The 18,368-nt window shown below is 36.1% G+C and overlaps 2 protein-coding genes across 2 annotated transcripts in view; one reads left to right on the plus strand and one right to left on the minus strand.

Moving 5' to 3' along the window:
• Nucleotides 1–18,368, plus strand: part of FAM227B (family with sequence similarity 227 member B) — a 214,313-nt gene that overhangs the window by 113,556 nt on the left and 82,389 nt on the right. The window lies entirely within an intron of this gene.
• FGF7 (fibroblast growth factor 7) overlaps nucleotides 1–18,368 on the minus strand; it is a 65,863-nt gene that overhangs the window by 42,041 nt on the left and 5,454 nt on the right. The window lies entirely within an intron of this gene.

Raw genomic sequence — 18,368 nt, forward strand, 5'->3', positions numbered from 1 at the left:
CTCAGTGAAAAGATGAGATTTCAGTAAATCCTAGAAATAAGTGAGGAAGTGAGCCACCCAGCTTTCTAGGAAAGCAAATATTTTAGGCAGAGAAAGAGATAGTGCAAATGGTGCAAGAGTTTGCGTGACTTTGTCCTCGGAGCAGCAAGGCCAGTGTGAACAGAGCAGCATGAGCAAGGGCGATAGTAGTATGAAGAGCTGGCGGTGAGGGGTGCAGATCTTCTGGGGCCTTGTAGGGCATTGTAAACATTTTAGATTTTATTCTGAATAAATTGGGTAGACATTGGAGAGGTCTGAGCAGAAAGTGACATGATCTGATTTTTATTTTGAAAGACTGACTCTAGCTCTGTATGTGAAGTAGACTTGGGATTGCAAGGGTGGAAACAGGAAGACCAGCTATTGCTGTGACCCAGGGAACAGACCACAGTACCTGGACGAAGGTAGCAGCAGTGGAGGTGGCAAACAGTAGTCAGGTGGGGATGTATTTCAGAGATGTTACAATAGGATTTCTGAACAAATTGAATGTAGAATATGAAAGAAAGGGATGAGTCAATGGTGATTCCACAGTCTGAGGTCCAATTAACTGGAAGACCGGTGTTATCAGTACCGTTTTCCAGGAGCATGGAGGGGCGAGGCGCAGAGCTCTGACTTCAGTTTTACGTGTGTTAAGCGTGCGATGCCTAAGAGCCAGCCAGGCAGAAATGAAGTTGTGAGTCCGGGATTTAAGGGAGAAATCTAGGCTGGAGACATAAATTTGGCGGTCATTAGCTACAATTAGATGAAATCATCAAGAGATGAATATAGACAGAAAAGAGGTGTATTATTTCTCTAAGTATATGATAGTATTTTACTAGTCATGTCAATCTATTATTCATATGCAGAAAAAGAGAAACACGATGAAAAGAGCTTAATTCAAAGCAGGGGTAATTTCCCTAAATATGAGAAAATGTTCCAACTGTTGCTATGATATATTATGGGAATGGATTGCAAGTGGTTCCATCCTTGGACACAGTCAAGAAAAGGTTTGATAGTTACATGTCTCGGATTTCTTAGACTACTGATGGCTGGGAAGGTCTTTTTTGTCCTATCGCAGTGTGACTAAAAGAGGAAAATGAGAGCTACATGAATAAAAAGCAACATAGTTATTATAATTATATGTATACATATGTAAATGTATACATATATGTTCATGTTCATCGAAAAATTAGTATATTCCTTGATATACTACTCATCAAAGAATATTTGGAACACTAAAAAAATGAAAATCATTTGAACGTAGCACTGTTATAATCTATTTTTAATCATTTTCCCTGTCCATTCTGATAAAGCTGTATTTATAAGAAGGTTTTTTTTAAGTGGTAAAATATTTTTAATTGCTTTTAAATTCCAAGTACAGGAACTTTACTCAATTACCTTAATGAATATTTAGTATGTACTTCAGTTCTCTATTGCATCTAGGTAAAGCAAAGAAATGGAGAAAAGTTGCTAAAAGAAATGAACATGAAGAAAGGAGAGAGGAAAGAAAGAGGAGGGGGGTAAAGGGAAGAGGAAGGTGGAGGAGGAAGGAGATGGAGGAGAAGCACAAGAGTTGCTGGAACAGCAACAGTGATGTGGCAAGGAGAAGGCTGACAAGAAAAAGGTTGAGTAATTTGAGAGCTCCTGAGATAATCTGCATTCATCTGGCGCTCTGACACTGCAGCTATAAACAGGAGCATAATGAGGAGCTTCATATTTCTTCTCTTTGAACTGCACATAGTTTGTTAGTTCCTGGTTACAGTTCTTTATCTGCTCTTCAACATTAAAATAATTAAAAACATTCAAATCGATAGATTGGCTGGAGCAGCCTGTGAGTGGTGAAGTCTTTCGTTGCAAAAGTGAAAACCAGATCCCTGAAGTACCGGACCTTGAGGTTTCTACCTCTGCCTTAGATATTAACCTGCATAAAAAGCAAAAGGCAAATCAGCTGTTTATTCTAGTTCTTTGAATCTTTGATGTTATGTTTCCTCCATGATATTGGTGATAAGTGAGACGTAGTAGTTTGGATGCAATAATGATGAGGACAAAGACATTCTACATAAAAATTTTCTTATGCACCAACAATTTTTCATGGCCAGACTGCAAGTTTACCTAACATAGCTTCCTCAAAAATGAATGTGATGGTTTGAAAATCTATCAATTTGAGTAAACTTATCACCATTACCAAAAATATGCCTCAAGCAAAGATACCACTGATGATGGCCATTTATTTTAAAAAGAAACATTGGATTTGCTTCCAAGATTTACTTACTTACATGTAGAAATGTGTATCTACTCTGCCCTGGCTGGTGTGGGTCAGTGGATTGAGCACTGGCTTGTGAAGAGAAAGGGCACCAGTTTGACTCCCTGTCAGAGCACATGCCTGGGTTGTGGGCCAGGTCCCCAGTCGGGGTGCCTACAACGGGCAACCAAGAGGCAACCTGTCAATGATGATGTTTCACTCTTTCTCCCTCCCTTCCCCTCTCTCTAAAAATAAATAAAATCTTTTTAAAACATAGGTATTTTCCATTAACTTTTATATAGATCACCCACAAAATGTTAATGTACCATGTACTAAATCTTGTTTTTAAGATATTAATGTCAAACTAATATATAAATTTGGCTACAATGTTTCAATGTTAATAAATCAATACAGTCCAATGGCCAGTGTATTTGAAAGAACTGGCCAAAATTTCATAGCTTTAAGCCAGAGGTAGAAATTAGACCACTTTTTCTTAGTACTGGTTTATATGTTGTGTAGTAAATATGAAGAACTTGTTACCCCAAGTACAAAACAAAGATAGCAGTCAAGAAAGATTTCATAAATGCAAAATTTTCTGTACACATATTTTCAGTAAATGCACTACTAACCTGAACTAGGTCATCTAAGACAATTGGGGGACTCCGAAATGCTGATCTAGTCTTGAAGATGATGATAAGAGCCCCTCATTCTCTGCAGAAGGCTGTGAAGTTGAGCAGATTGGGCCAACTCACCATTGCCTTTGTTTTAATTTTATAAGCTTTTTTATATAATACCTTCCAATTTAGAAGATGAGAAAAATATTTTTGATTGTAATGTTAACAAAATATAGAAACTTGAATGTCTGCAGAGAATTATCTTCTATGGTGTAATATTATATATTTTGTTTGAATGCACTCCAACAGTTTGTTTCCATTTGCACTTTAAACTTGGACAGTTTTTCCTGCTGGTCAGTATTTTACTTATGACCTATGATCGGGGCGGTATAGGGGGTTTATTTAATAATAGGCATTACTTTAATTTGCATACTTAACACATTTCTTTTTTTCTTGTTTTAAAACCACAAAGAGGCTATATCTGTGTATATTTTATATATGTAAAATTGAATATGATTGGATGCTTTTACTACAATTAAAAAAATTTTTAAATGATTAATTCTTTCTGCAGACAAATGTCACAAAAAGAGTTCAAATTCAAAAATATAGAAGGATATGAGTTTTTGAGAAGTTGTGCTTTATTCCTTAGATTTTAATCATAGGCTATCTCATGAAATTTCTCTATTACTTACAAGAACATTTACTATAGGATAAAATTATATTTCAAAAAACTTTGAATGTGAATCCCCAAAACCAAAATTTGTTAACATGAAGATTGAACTCTTGTTTTAGCATATGATTTCTTTGCTACGTGCCATATTTTCATGTTGATCTTTTTTTAAATTTATTTTTCAATTACAGTTGACATGTTATATTAGTTTTAGGTGTACAAAACAATGATTAGACATTTATATACCTTATGAAATTTTCACTCTGATAAGTCTAGTACCCATCTGGAAACATACATAGTTATTACAATATTTTTGACTATATTTCCTGTGCTGTACCTTACATCCCCATGACTCTTTTATAGCTGGAAATTTGTGCTTCTTAATTTCTTTCACCTTTTTCACCCACCCCACCCCCGAACCCCTCCCATCTGGTGCTGTCAACTGGTTCTTTGTATCTATGAATTTGTTTCTGTTTTGTTTATCGTTTTTTTTTTCAGATCCCATATATAAATGAAATCATGGTATTTATCTTTCTCTGTCTGACTAATTTTACTTAGTATAATACCCTCTAGGTGCAACGATGTTGTCACAAATGGCAAGATTTCATTCTTTTATAGCTGGGAAATATTCCACAGTATGTATGTAACACTTCTTTATCCACTTGTCTGTGAATGGCACAGGTTGCTTCCATATCTTGGCTGTTGTAAATAATGCTGCAATGGACATAGGGGTGCATATATCCTTTCTAATTAGTATTTTCGATTTCTTTGGGTAAATACCCATACGTGGAATTCCTAGGTCACATGGTCGTTCTATTTTTAATTTTTTGAGGAACCTCCATATTGTTTTCTATAGTGGCTGCACTAATTTACAATCCCGCCAACAATACACAAGGGTCCCCTTTTATCCACAGCCTTGCCAACACTTGTTGTTTGTTGATTTATTTATGATAACCATTCTGACAAGAGTGAGGTGATACCTCATTGTAGTTTTAATTTGCATTTCTCCAGTGATCAGTAACATTGAGCATTTTTTCATATGTCTACTTGTCATCTGTTTGTCCTCTTTGGAGGAATGTCTATTTTGATGTTGATCTGTATGAGTTCTTTAAATATTTTAGATAGTAATCCCTTGTCGATACATCCTTTGCAAATATCTTTTCCCATTCAGTAGGTTCCTTTTTTTGTTTTTTAATATAACTCTGGGTATCTAAAAACCTACCTTTTTAACCTTGGCTTCTTAACTTTACAGAAATTCAAAATGTATTTACCCTCTAAGCAAAGCTCAAAGTATTTAGAGAGCATTTTGCCAACTACATACAAAAGGGACTTCTTAGTCAATATTCTCAAGTTTTTTCATTTTGTGGTTAGGGTAGTATTTATTAGAAAGATCACAGTTCACTTATTCAAGAAGATGAATCCCACACACTCCCTATCTCTGGTGGTTACTCTGGTTACCTGTCAAAATCTCTGTGGACTTCAGGACTTACAGAGCCTCTCTACCTTTCGTCTCTCCTGCTTTCTTGATGTATCTGTGTGTTCCTTTATTTTCTCTTTAATGTTCTTTCTCTCTACTTCTTCCCCTGCTTGTGTCTTTCTATATTCCTCACATCCTTCCTCTGTCTTCCCTATTTCACCCCCTTTTTGCTCTCCTATCTTCTCTTTTCATAATACGAAGTTAAAGTACATTGTAAAGCATTTTGTCTGTTTACCAGCTCCATTTTGCCACCCTCCTTGCACCGCATTCTCCAGCTAGCCAGGGCAGGACTCACTGTTCTTCACAAGTGCCCTACTGCATCCATGCCTTTTTGAACACTTTGTTCTCTGCTTAAAAAGCTCTTCACCCTCTATCAAAATCCTCCAATGAATCCCCTTTTGTGCAATGCACCTTTTCCAGGGAACTTTCTACATTGTCCCCTTCACCTCTTTTGCTTTCATGCTCCTGATCCATATGAAACTTAGTAGTAACTTTCAGAACTTACCAAATTTTTTCATATAGAAGCACATTAAAGGCAAAAGTATATTATTTATCTTCATAGTCTTTATTATACAATGTTACCTTGTACATTTTTATTGAATTTATTGGGGTGACATTGATTCACAAACCCATACAGGTTTCAAGTGTCCAGCTCAACAAAACATCGTCATCTGCATACTGCATCATGTGCTCATTGCCCAAAGCAAAGTCTCTTTGTATCCTGATTTATCTCCCCTTTGCCCACCTTCACCTACCCCCGCCCCTTTTCCCTCTGGCTGTCACCACACGTTGGTCATGTGTCTGCGTATTATATTTACATTGGTTTTGCTAATTCCTTTACCTTCTTTTATCCAGCCCCCCAACTTCCCTCCCCTCTGATAGCTGTCAATCTGTTCTATGCATCCATGCCACTATTTCTGTTTTGTTCCTCAGTTTATTTTGTTCATTAGATTTCACATATAAGGGAGACCATATGGTACTTGTCTTTCTCTGACTGGCTTATTTCACTTAACATAATAATCTCCGGATCCATCCACACTATCTCAAATGGTAAGATTTCTCTTTTTACGGCCAAGTGGTATTCCATTGTACTACAGCTTTTTTATCCACACATCAACTGATGGCAGTTGGGCTGTTTCCAGATGTTGGCTATTGTAAATAATGCTGCAATGAACATAAGAAACCTGAAACACTAATTTGAATGAACATATACATTACCTTGGAATCCAATTACATTCTCAATTTAAGTCCTAATAAACTAGATCAAATTGCCTTTTAACTCCATGTGAAATTTAGTTAAAATTTTCCATGATTAGTGGCTCCTAACTTTAAAAGTGTTCCCATTTCTAACAGAAGTCTTGTCCAGTGAAATCACTGTTAGCCTACTCCCAACTGGAATATGCATCTTTATTTTTTAAATAGTAAAAAGAGATAAATTAACACAACAGTGGTGTTTAGAAGTATACTATAGTTTTAATGTATAAGAAAATTAAAAATAATATCTTTATTCCAGTAAGTGAAAATTGATTAATTTATGTAAAATTATAATGTAAATGGGGAAATCTATTGTACATGACTTTTTTATATTCTGTTGGATTTTAGGACCAGGAGTTTAAAGTGTTATTCTTCTTTATATTTATTATATCAACTCTTCTCCAACTTTGTTCTTACCACCTCCCCTTTCTCTCCAACTCACCCCAGACCTCAGCTATTAGTTTAATATTTTGCATGGAGCAGTTACTCATTAATTACCTTATTCATTGTCCTTTATAATGGCTTAACCCACTAGCATAGCAACTTAAGCATTCAACAGAAAAAAAAAATTGTTACAATTTGTTGCTATTTATACCAAACTGTTCAAATACACCACCATTTATTTTTCTTCTTTTTAAAATGATACCCTACTTTGGCTTCTACAGGATACTTGTATCTCTACTCAGTTCTTTGCAGCCACCAATTACGTGCTGCCTGCGCCACTCAACAGGTTTGTGAGGAAAAAGAGATTCAAAATGGCGGACAGGGCAGGAGAGCTAGAAACTGTGGGAGGGCAGAAATAGTCTCGGTCCTGAGCCCTACTGTATTGCCTCCCCAACAACTAGCACAGTTCCTGGCATGTATAAAGTGCTTAAAAATATTTGTCAAATGAATGACTATATGGATCAGTATTTGGGTATATATATACTCTTTGCTGTTTTCTTTTCCCTAATATGTAAACACTGGTTTCCACATTATAAACACTTCGTAGCAATATTCTTTCCTCTCTGATGACTTTTTTACTTATAAAAAAAAATGCCCACTTTTAACTCTTGGTGAGGGACAAAATGGAAAATGATCCTAGTAATAGAGTGTGTAAATAGAAACAAATCAGCTAAGCCTTTGCTTTTACAAACCACAGTAATGATGTATTTTGCATTTACAGTGGATATAAGTAAAATAATTCTGAACTAAAAACCAGAAAACTTAAAATCCAGTACAAACACTGCCACTAATTCATGACATTTTGAAAAATTATCTCACTTCTTGTGTTGCAGTTCCTTTAATAAGCAAGATGAGCATGATGGCTAGATCAGTGCTTCATATATATATTTGGAAACACAAGTACTTTTGAAAATCTGATGAAAGCTTTTAATCCACTTCCCAAAGTTTTGTGACAATTTTTCCTTACCAAATTTCCTGAGCACCAAATGCAAACTGGATGTCAAGATCTCTGGACTAGATCTCAAGGGTTCCTTCCAACCTTCTATCTCCTGAATGCCGTCAGCTTTGTCTCGTACAACCGATGGTGTGCTTTCAAGCAAATAATCTAGTTGCTTTCTCAGTGCTACAAAGTGGGTTATTAACACACACTAGAAGTCTTCCTCTCTAAGTTTACAGTAAGAGAAGAGAGCTACATGCTTCCTAAGAAGAACTTAAGCCAAATTTGCAGCTTCCATAAGGAAAGCTTTCTATTCCTCAGGCTAATTTCACAAACTTACTGCTCTGCTCTTCCTCTATTGCTGCTTTAACTTAATATTTATGTATTCTTTAATTCCCAACTTAACTAAACATTCTTCAGATGCAGAAACCGTGTGTGGCAGCCAGCATTCGGCCAGGCCTCTAATGATCCCCACCACTTAGTATTTACACCCTTGTGAGGTTCCCTCCCACATTTTACTAGGGTTGATGTGTGGGAACAATAAAATAAAGCCGAAGCGATGGTGTATCATCCTGCAGCTTGCATCTTGGAAGTGAACCCTTGCTCCCTCTTTCCTCTCTCTCGCGCTCAGTCTGGGGGCAGACACTTGTCATGTCAGAGAGTTTGCCACGGAAGCCTATGGATAGCCCTGTATGATAAAGAGGAAGATTCTCGCCATAGCCAGCTAGGAACTGAGGCCTGCCCACTACCATGTGGGAGAGCTTGCCAGCAGATCCTCCAGCCTCAGTCAGCTCTTAAGAAGGCTGCAGCCCTTGCCCTGGCCAGTGTGGCTCCATGGCCGGGCGGCGTCCAACAAAGCGGAAGCTCACCACTTAGCCGATCGATGTTTCTCCCACACATCGATGGTTCTCTCTCTTTTCCTCCTTCCCTTTCCCTCTCTCTAAAAATAAATAAATAAAATCTTTAAAAATGTTTAAAAAGACTGCCACCCTGGCTGACAGCTCGATTGAAGCCTTGTGAGAGATCCTGAGCTAAAACCACTGAGCCCAGCTGCTCCCAGATTCCTGACCGACTGACACTGAGGTAGTAAATGCTGTTCTAAGCTGGTAAACTTGGGGTAATTTGTTACGCACAAATTAGATAGTTAACACACATATTCATTCTCTCTCACTCTCTCAGCTACTTAGTACTAACTGGTAACATTTTACAATTGAAATCTATTCAAGCAACCTGCTCTAACCTATTTTATTTATTTATTTTTTTTAAATGAGGCCCCAACTAGTTAAGTACTTGCCCAAGGTCATTCAATTAAATAGTGAAAGAGAAAGCATTAAAACCCAGGTCTCCTAATATTAATTATAATATTATTTCCATGTCCCTGGGCTACCTCTCACTTTCTAATCAATTCAATCTTGTCCTTAGGGGTAAATCGTATATATTAATGTTTATACTAAAAGCACTATTGGTATGAAAAACTAAGACTGATAAATCATAAGTGAATTGTTTAAGCTTACTTTTTCTGCCTTTTCTCTTCTGTAATTGACAATTCAGTTCATTCATAAACCACTATACAAAGAGTGAATAGAAGAAAGTAATGGATATTAATTAATATGAGCTAATTTTGCTATTTGTGGGTAGTTCTGGTAAGAAACCTTGGTAAGAAACAGGGTTAAATTTTTAATAAATTAAGTGTTCAGGTTACTAGCAGATATAAACCATCAAGTCATTTTGTGAATAATATAAATAACTGACTGCTTTTAATGAGTTACTGCTTGTGCATTCTTCAATAGCTCCTTATTAACTGTGGGATAAAGTGCGTATGCCCTAAAATGGAAAACAACTTTCCAAGGAATGAGACTTTACTGCAGGCTCATCTCTCCCTAATTCCTGCCTTGAACTTGATGACCCTGAAACTCTAATCCTCATACATACCCACTGATACACCACTCAGTTTTTCCCCATGTACTATTTTCCAGGAAGAAGTGCCCTTTATTTTTATTCTCTTCCCCCTTCCCTAACCCCTTCTAACTAGTCTGGCTCACTCCCACTAGCTCTCATGTAGTCCAAATATAATTAATTTTCTTTAAGAATCTTGCTCATTCTCCCACTGGTTCTATGATCTGTCTTTCACTATGGTCCCTTAACTTCCTGAACTTATCTTTACACATACCGCATTCTACTAAAATTGAGTCTTTGGTGTTGGCCTTCCAAGTAGGCTGAAATTTTCCAAATAGTGGATCTTTACCATATTTATCTACGTATCCACAGTACATAGCACATATGTGCTTGATCAATATTGCAGTAAGTAGTATTCTAGTTTCTGGAAAGAGCCACTGCCTTTCAGAATACAAACATTCTAAGATATTTTTAAGATATTGAAAAAAACCAAGGTCAGTCAGGTTGCAAATAATGTATATGACTAGTTCTTGGGGAAAAAATTGAGAAAGAGAGATACATGATTTACTCAGATATACTGCCTTTACACTAATTCATCATTTTTATTCCTTTTCTTTTGCCTCATTTTTTAATTGGGAAAAGTCATAAGAGGATTAAAAATAAATTAAGAACATAATAATCATGAACAAAAGAAAGAACCAATTTGCCAGTAAACTATTTTTTTCAACCTATCCTTCAGAAGTGCTTGTTAGAACAAACTCTCTTCTGTTTCTTTTATTTATTTTTGTGTTCATTCTATTTAGATTTAGTGGCCCTTGAAGAGGGAAACTATTTGGCTATACTCCTAAAATTAACTGATTTGTTCTCTAAAATTTAATTGTATATATGTATATATTCTATAATAATTGAGGACACTTATTAAGGAACAGAAGTATAAATATTTTAATAAATATCAGAAATATGTTTAAAATACAACCAAATTAAATTTTGCAGCATCTTTAGCAATTTGTAAGCAAAATAAACCAAAAGTTTCTATGCCAACTCAAAGGAAGACAGATGGAGATGTTGTATACAAGGAAAGTTGGAGTAACGTTTTTATTTAATGCTAAGAAGATAATGCCAAGTACTCACTAGGTCATATTACAGAGAAGAAAATTTCAGCTGTTTACAATTTTTCACATGCAGATTATCCCACTGCATGGTGCAAATTAATATGTGATATTTTAATAATACCAGTGGCATGTAGTGATAACTAAAATTATGCTTTGGAGTTAAACCCTCTTGGGTTCACATCCCAACTCTGACAGTTACTAGCTATGGAACCTAGAGCAAGTTACTTAATTCTATGAGCCAAAGCTGCCCCATCTGCAAATGAGGATAAATCTGCAACCTTAGTGCTCTGTGAAGATTACAAGTTACATAGCATATATAAAATGTTCACAGTGCCAGGTCCATAGAAACCACTCAATATGTTTACCTCTTGAAGTAGTTGTTGTTCTTCCCTTAAAAATAATATTAATGGACTGCGTTTTTATTGTTAACTTAATAATGTTAACAATATTACTTGTATTGTTAACATTACAAGTAACGTTACTTAAAAATGCCTCTCTTCTTCCCCTTCAAAATCTCTTAGTAACTTGTGTTGGCTATAAGGAAACTGGGGGCTTTAAAGCGGCATTCTGAACATGAACTTCTTGTTCTTTAGTACAAAACTGTGTTAATCACACAGTGAATTCATCAGGCCTACTATTCAGTGTCTACTCTTTATAAGTTAACCACCTAAATATTTCCAGAAAACAATCAGTCATTTCACACAGTGTTTTTTGATATGATCATTTCAATCATCAGCTAATTTTAACACCAGTCTTTCTTAATTAAAATTAACAATGTGTAAATGAAAGGCAGAACAGGCCCCTATATAATTTTAAAGCTAGAACTTATACACTAGCAAACTTAGCAGGTTGGCCAATCTGCTGAGGGTCTTTTCTTTCCTTCTGTAAAATGGACCAATGGTGATTGCAAGCTTAGAGCAAAGAGGTTTCTGAGAAATAATTACTATGTAATGATGTATCCAGTTTCACCAGTTTCAATGTTGGCATATGTATTTTTAAAGAATTAACATCTATTTAATTAACTATTTATATTTAGCAATTCAATATAAATGTTCCCAGTTGTACATTGTGCAATTTTATATAGACTAAACTAGAAGTTTTATGACAAAAACCAACAAAATTTATGTCTACACATTGCAGTGATTTTAATAGTAATATTAATGTAAATACCTGACAAACTATTAAATAATACTTTAAAATAAAATTTAGGTTCAAGTACAACTTCACAACGATGATATATAGATTTATGCTTGTCTCCTTTGGGAATGAATTATCATTCAATATCTAATCAACTTTAAGCCAGTTAGAAGATTTGAAGACCAAATTTGGCCAGAAATCTTTTCAAAGTGTACAGCATGTTTGTATGTCTATTAAACATCCAACATTATTTCATAATGCATTATTTGTGCAAAAAGAGAGTTGGGCACAATTTCCCAGACACAGAGAGACATCTATTGGATTTATCTAAGTGGGAAAACATCTTGGTTCATTGCCTGTCATGATTTAGAGGCAGTAAAGCCATGCCAGCTATTTGACTACTGAGTGTCCTGGTTGAATAGCTGAAACAGATGACCCATCTCTAATGATAGTAAAAGTTGTCTTATCTTAAAGAATATGGCAGATAACCTCCCTAATTTTGTCCTTAAATGCTAAACATATGTCTCAAAGCAATTGTTTCTCTCACTTTTTAGAAAGTATTATGGGGGAGGAAAATTCCTCCATAAGGATAATGTAGGTTTCACAATGATTATTTGTGAACAGCTAACTTAAGCAGATTACAATTATGATCAAAGATTTAAAAGGCATTAAAAAGAAAAATATACAGTTATCCGGAAAAGTAATATTATTCCAATTTAATTTATCATTTCAATTTAAAGTATGCCTTCAAAAATAATTACCCTTTAAAGGAAATAGCCATTTTTAGTAAACAGGGCAATCAGAAAAAGTCTGAAAGTTAATAAAGATCAAATATTTTTCTCATATTTGTAATAGAAAAAAAAGGGTAGATGTTAGTGGGCTTATCACTGATACCTAGAAAGATATTAAATCACTTTCCATTTCACAGCCTTTCAACAGTCTCCTATTACCATCTACAAAAAGTATGTCCTCTGAAGGTAATACATTTGTTCTGTCTTTCGTGCTGATCATTCTTCAGGTCATTTTTCTTCTACAAAAGAATTCCATGCCATCCTCCTCATCTGAGTTAGGCAACCCTGCAATGCGCTCTAAACTTTCCTCCTCTGACTTGCAGTTCATTCACCACCTCCACCTAAATTTTTAATTCTCTAAAAACATGGACTGTGAACTTACTACTTACTATTTACTACTTATTACTGAAGCATCAGTCTGGCATAGGGAAGTATCTATGACTACTTATTAAATTAATAAAAGACTGAAAAAATAAGTCACCAGTCTTTCAGAGTCTTACATGATATCTTCATTATTCAAGGAAACAGAAAGAAACTATTCACTGAATGTGGGTGAACTCCCCGTGATTACTGCCTCAGTACAAACCATACTAACCAGGCCTGTGGTCAGAAGTCCAGTTAGAGGCACCGTAAGACACCAAGAGACTCCCCGAGGATCAGGCTACCAGCACTAAAACAAATTGAGGGTGCACGCAACAGCTTGCCACTTTCCCCCAGCTCTCTCCCCATACACATGCCTTCTTCTCCCTTCAACATTGCCCACCAAGTCCAGGATCAATCTTATAAGTGCGACTAATAAGTAGGCAGATCCCTACCCCAAATTTATCAGACCATTGCTTGGTTTTCCAGTATACTCATTTAATTCTTAAAGACTTTCCCTGTCTTTTTTCAGTGCAGATATTCCTCAAGCCAATATCAAGTGTGAATTATTATTTTTTCTGAATATAGTTTTTGATAGAAAAGGATTAGTTGACAGTCAAATGAGAACAAGAATGAATGTTGAGGAAGGCCACAGCTTTTCCAGGGTTTGTCTTCATCATGCCCTGCCAATCGCCTTAATATCACCAATGGTAACTGTACCTGCTTAGATCACTGGCCTCTACAGTAAAATGTATCCACTGGTTCCTTGAAATTACCTAGAAAACATTAAGGTTTTAGGGGCCAAGATGTATTGTATAATAGAGAATAAGAGAGAAGAGAGGTGTATTTCTATTTCAGCGAAGCTTTTAATTCTTTCCTTTTTTTTAAAGATGTTATTTACTTATTTTTAGAGGAGGGTGGAGAAAGAGAGAGAGAGAAACATCGATGTGGGAGGGCTGCCTCTTGCACATCCCCAACCCAACCAGGAATTGAACCAGCAGCCTCACAGCCTGTGAGAGGAGTGCCCAACCCACTGAGCCACACCAGCCAGGGAAGGCTTTTAATTCTTGTCCAATCACATTTTCACGATAATTTAGCAATTTTTTTCTTACTTATAAATAATTTTAGATGTGTAAAATCTTAAGGGAGAAATACACTGAGTGAGTGCCAATTCTTCCTCCTTTTTCCACCTCTTACATTGGGCTCAGTGCTACTTCTCTACCATTGGGAGATAGAAGGAAGAGTAAGACATGATCTTTGTTAATCTTTCCAGGACTGACATTCTAGTGGCATTGCCAAATGCAAACATAAATAACCACAAGGCAAGGCAAACGTGTTGTATATGACTAGAAAGGCAATTCTACTTAAAATGTCAAGTAAATGACCTGTTCAAATGATATCGCAATTAATTTATTAAATTTGGCAATTCTACCTCCAGGTTATGGTAAATTTCAAATTTTTAAATAGATTTTTGGCCAGTAAACGAAACTTGATCTTTATTTTGCACAATTGAAATAACTTCAGCTTTTACTCAAGCTGAAAAGTTTTGAAAAGTAAAACAAAAGTTTATTGCTTTTAGGTACATAAGGTAAGAATTTTTCAATCCGGTTGGAATCCTAAAACATTTCTAGTGTTTGTTTGGTATCTAGGTTGCCCAAATAATAGGTATTGGGCATCATTTCAGATTAGGAGAGTGATTCCATAAAGTTGCTTAGAACCCAGAAAGAGCCTGAAACTAGGCTTAAATCCTATGACAAATCTCTGACTTTCAGCCCAGCATCCATACACTAAATATTACCCTAAGAGTCCAAAATCATATTCAGCCTCCTGACTTTGGCACAAATTCTTAGTTCAATATCATTCTTAAAATATTGGTTCAGGTCAATTCTATATAACATGTTTATTTGGAACAAACGACTGAGTACAATCTTGGATTTAGTTCCTTGCTGCACAACTGGTAGATCCCATAGCTCTCAGTTTTCAATGTAATGAAATTTCAATGTTTTACCCAATCAGGGGTGAGAGTGAAGAGGGTAAGAGGGTTGTGTGTGCTCTGTTGTCAAATAAATTTGGAAAACCATATATAGTCTTATCCTAGAGTTTTGCAATTCTTATCTGTGTGGTATAGGTTTATAGAATTTTTGCTATGAAGAACTTATTCACCTTTATGTAACTTAATATTTCCCAATCAGTTAGCCACAGAAACTGTGCTGCGTGATATCTCAAGGGGCACTAGTGTTCCATGAAACAAAATTTGGAATCACTGCTTTAAGAAAAATATGCAGGCTGAGTTGATCTGAATTTCATCTCAAATCATGTCCTGAACATTATCTACAAGTACACCTGAAGTTCAAGTAAGCATTTAAGTGGAAAGTATTATAATAGCTTTTAACAGCACATAGATAAATACAGTATTTAAGGGTATTTGAACATGCTTCATCTCTCCTGCCTTACATCATGAAAATAAGTTCAGTTTCAGAATTGTCCTGATAAATAAGCAAGATAGTTACAGTTTTAGGCACAAATTTAACTTGTACATTCAGGTCTCCTATCTGAGTAACATCTGCAGTAGTTTTATTATCATTTCAACTCCTCTGTATACTATTTTGTTTTTGTTTGTTTTGTTCTCAGAAATCCTCCCACTATCTTATCAGTCTACTGAATTCCATTGCTCTTATTTTTAAGAGCTATTGTACATTTTATGAGAATCTTTTGTATTTAAATTTAGTATAAATTTAAAATGCAAAACACTACTTTTTATATAAAGTTCTTCCTTTCCTCTCTTGCCTTTTTTTCTCTCTAGCAGGATACTCGCTAATGGCTCTATCAAGTACTCATGTTCACCCCAGTAGAAGTGATTACATTCCTCTTCAGGGAAGTTTACTGGAGCAGGTGGAGACTCTCTAGAGCCTGTTCTCCCCAATGTACATCTATCTTTTTCCCTCCAATGATGGTATTGTCCATTTAAAATGCAAGTTTCACCTGGACGTAGATATTGTATAATTCTCTTCTCTCCTTCCCCACCCTAATCCCTTTGTCTCTATATACTACTCTATAAACCCATTCAAAACTAGGGAACTAGAATGATATTTTTTGGTTAATGGATTTGGTATGGTTTCTCCACCTAAGTCAGATAGGTATAGTTAGAATCTCAAATGCAGATATGAATTTTAGTCAAGTCAAATATTCACTGACTCTTTAATGTGACTTTCAGAACCACGTAAAAGGCAGAAGACCTTCATTTTGCAACCAATTCCGCATGTGGAAAGATTGGTTGTGAACTAGGAGGACATTATGCTAAGTGAAACAAGTCAGACACAGAAGGACAAATACCACAGGATACCACTTTCAGGATGACTCTAAAACAGTCAAACTCATAGAAGCAGAGAGTAGAATGGTGGTTGTCCGGGGCTGGGAAGGGTAGGAAACAGGGAGGTATTGTCCAAGGTGATCAAGTGTCAGTTATGCAAGATGAACTAGTCCAAGAGATCTGCGGTGCAGTGCAGTGGCCATAGCTTATAACACTGTATTGTATACTTAAGTATTTACTAAAAGTTAAATACTTTTAAAATACTTAAATATTTACATTAAGTGTTCTTATCACAAAAATAATAATTACTATTATAAATAGAGCAGGAGGAAACTTTTAGAAGTAGTGGATATGTTTATGGCATAATTTGTTCAGATGATTTCACAGATATATACTCACTCCAAATTCATCAAGTTGTATACATTAAGTAAGTACAACTTTTTGTATGTCAGCCCTACCTTAATAAAATGTTTTTTTCATGAAAGATTATATATGGTTTAGGAAAGGGAGGAATTCATATGGAAACCTATTTCATTTAAGGAGTATTTTTTCTATTTATTACTTAAACATATGCAATTTCTGCCTTTTCTTCTATGTGCCATATATGCAATTAAAATATAGAAGTCTTATATTTCATAGTGATGTAAAAGAAGTTACTGTGCTACCCAAAATTATCTGATAAAGAGGAAGAAAGCTAGAATCCTTAATCCCATACTTGCAAAGAGAACAAACCTCTAGCTTCATGTGCTTTTCACTGACCTGGATAGACCCTACAGGCTTGTAGTTTCTTCCCACCCACCCACTCACCTCCCACCCTAGGTTTTCTAGACTGCAGGTTCTCTTTTTCAGTCACTTCATTTGAACTCTGTAGAGTGACACTAGGTGGTGAGACCTTAATTTGGGGGCATCGGGGTTCATAGTCATAAGTGGCTCATTTAAGTGCCAACTAAACTGGCACTGATGCCGTGCTGCAGCATCGCTTGAAAGTTTCAGCAGAGGTTCAGACCTGCCTGTCATTGTGAGAATGTGGCACAGGATCTATTTTCTCTGCAACGAACTCATTCACCAAAGGAGCCCTCTTACCGAGCAGTTTTAGAGCTATCACCACATGCATTTCCAGGCCAGATCACCAAACATTAGAACCACTGAGATTTGTCAGAGAGGCCAAATGGAAGAACTTCCTTAATGCATAATTCAGAGATTCATTCCTGATAAATCCATTTCCAAATCCTGCAGGATGCAAGTTAACTCTGGAACTTTCTAAGGGTTGCAAAATATTCCTGGGACACCTGAGGGGATTCAGGCTGAATTAGAACCTCTGGTCCCATTAATTAGTGGGTTTCAACCTTACCTGCCCAGGAGAATCCCCAGAGAGCTTCAACAAACATTGACACCTCATTCCTTCTCACCTTCTAAGATTCAGATTTTACTGAGCTGTGGTTTTCTCAGTAATCTAATGTGATCCCCTTAGTCCAGTGGTTCTCAGCTTTGGCAACATGTCACGATTACCTGGCAAGCTTTTAAAATTCTGATGCCCAGGCGGCACCCCAAATCAATTTAATAAGAATCATTGTGGGTGGGCACTGGCATTAGCATTTTTCAAAAATTCCCCAGCTGCTCACAAATATTTAGCTGAGGCTGATAAGTAGAAAAATCTAGAAAAGAAAACCCTTCCTTATTTCTAAAGCCTGGCTTCTTGCATTCTCTCCAGTTTACTTGCATTTCTGATTGCTCTAAAGCTATATAGGCTGAAGAGTTGTGCTACAGCTGAGTAACAAGGGCAAATACATGTTCAGATGCTCTAGGTTGATATAGAAATGAAAATGATAGTTCAAAACTGAACTAACAAGGAAAATGGGAACAGACTCATAGATGGAGAACAGGGAGATTGCTGGGAGCAGGGGTCAGGGGGTGGAGGGACTGAGCAAAAAGGAGAAAGGACTCAAGGGCATAGACAACAGTGTGGTGACTGCTGGGGGGAGAGGGTAGAAGAGGATTAAATGGTAATGGAAAAAATACAATAAAGATTAAATCAAATAGGAAAGTGATTGTTCAGGTGAGAATTTGCAAAATAAGTAAGAAATGTACCTGAGGCAATAAATTATTAGC

Source organism: Pteronotus mesoamericanus, unplaced genomic scaffold, assembly GCF_021234165.1.
Source record: "Pteronotus mesoamericanus isolate MK-2021 breed Mesoamerican mustached bat unplaced genomic scaffold, CSHL_Meso_final contig_164, whole genome shotgun sequence".
Lineage (NCBI taxonomy): Eukaryota > Metazoa > Chordata > Mammalia > Chiroptera > Mormoopidae > Pteronotus > Pteronotus mesoamericanus.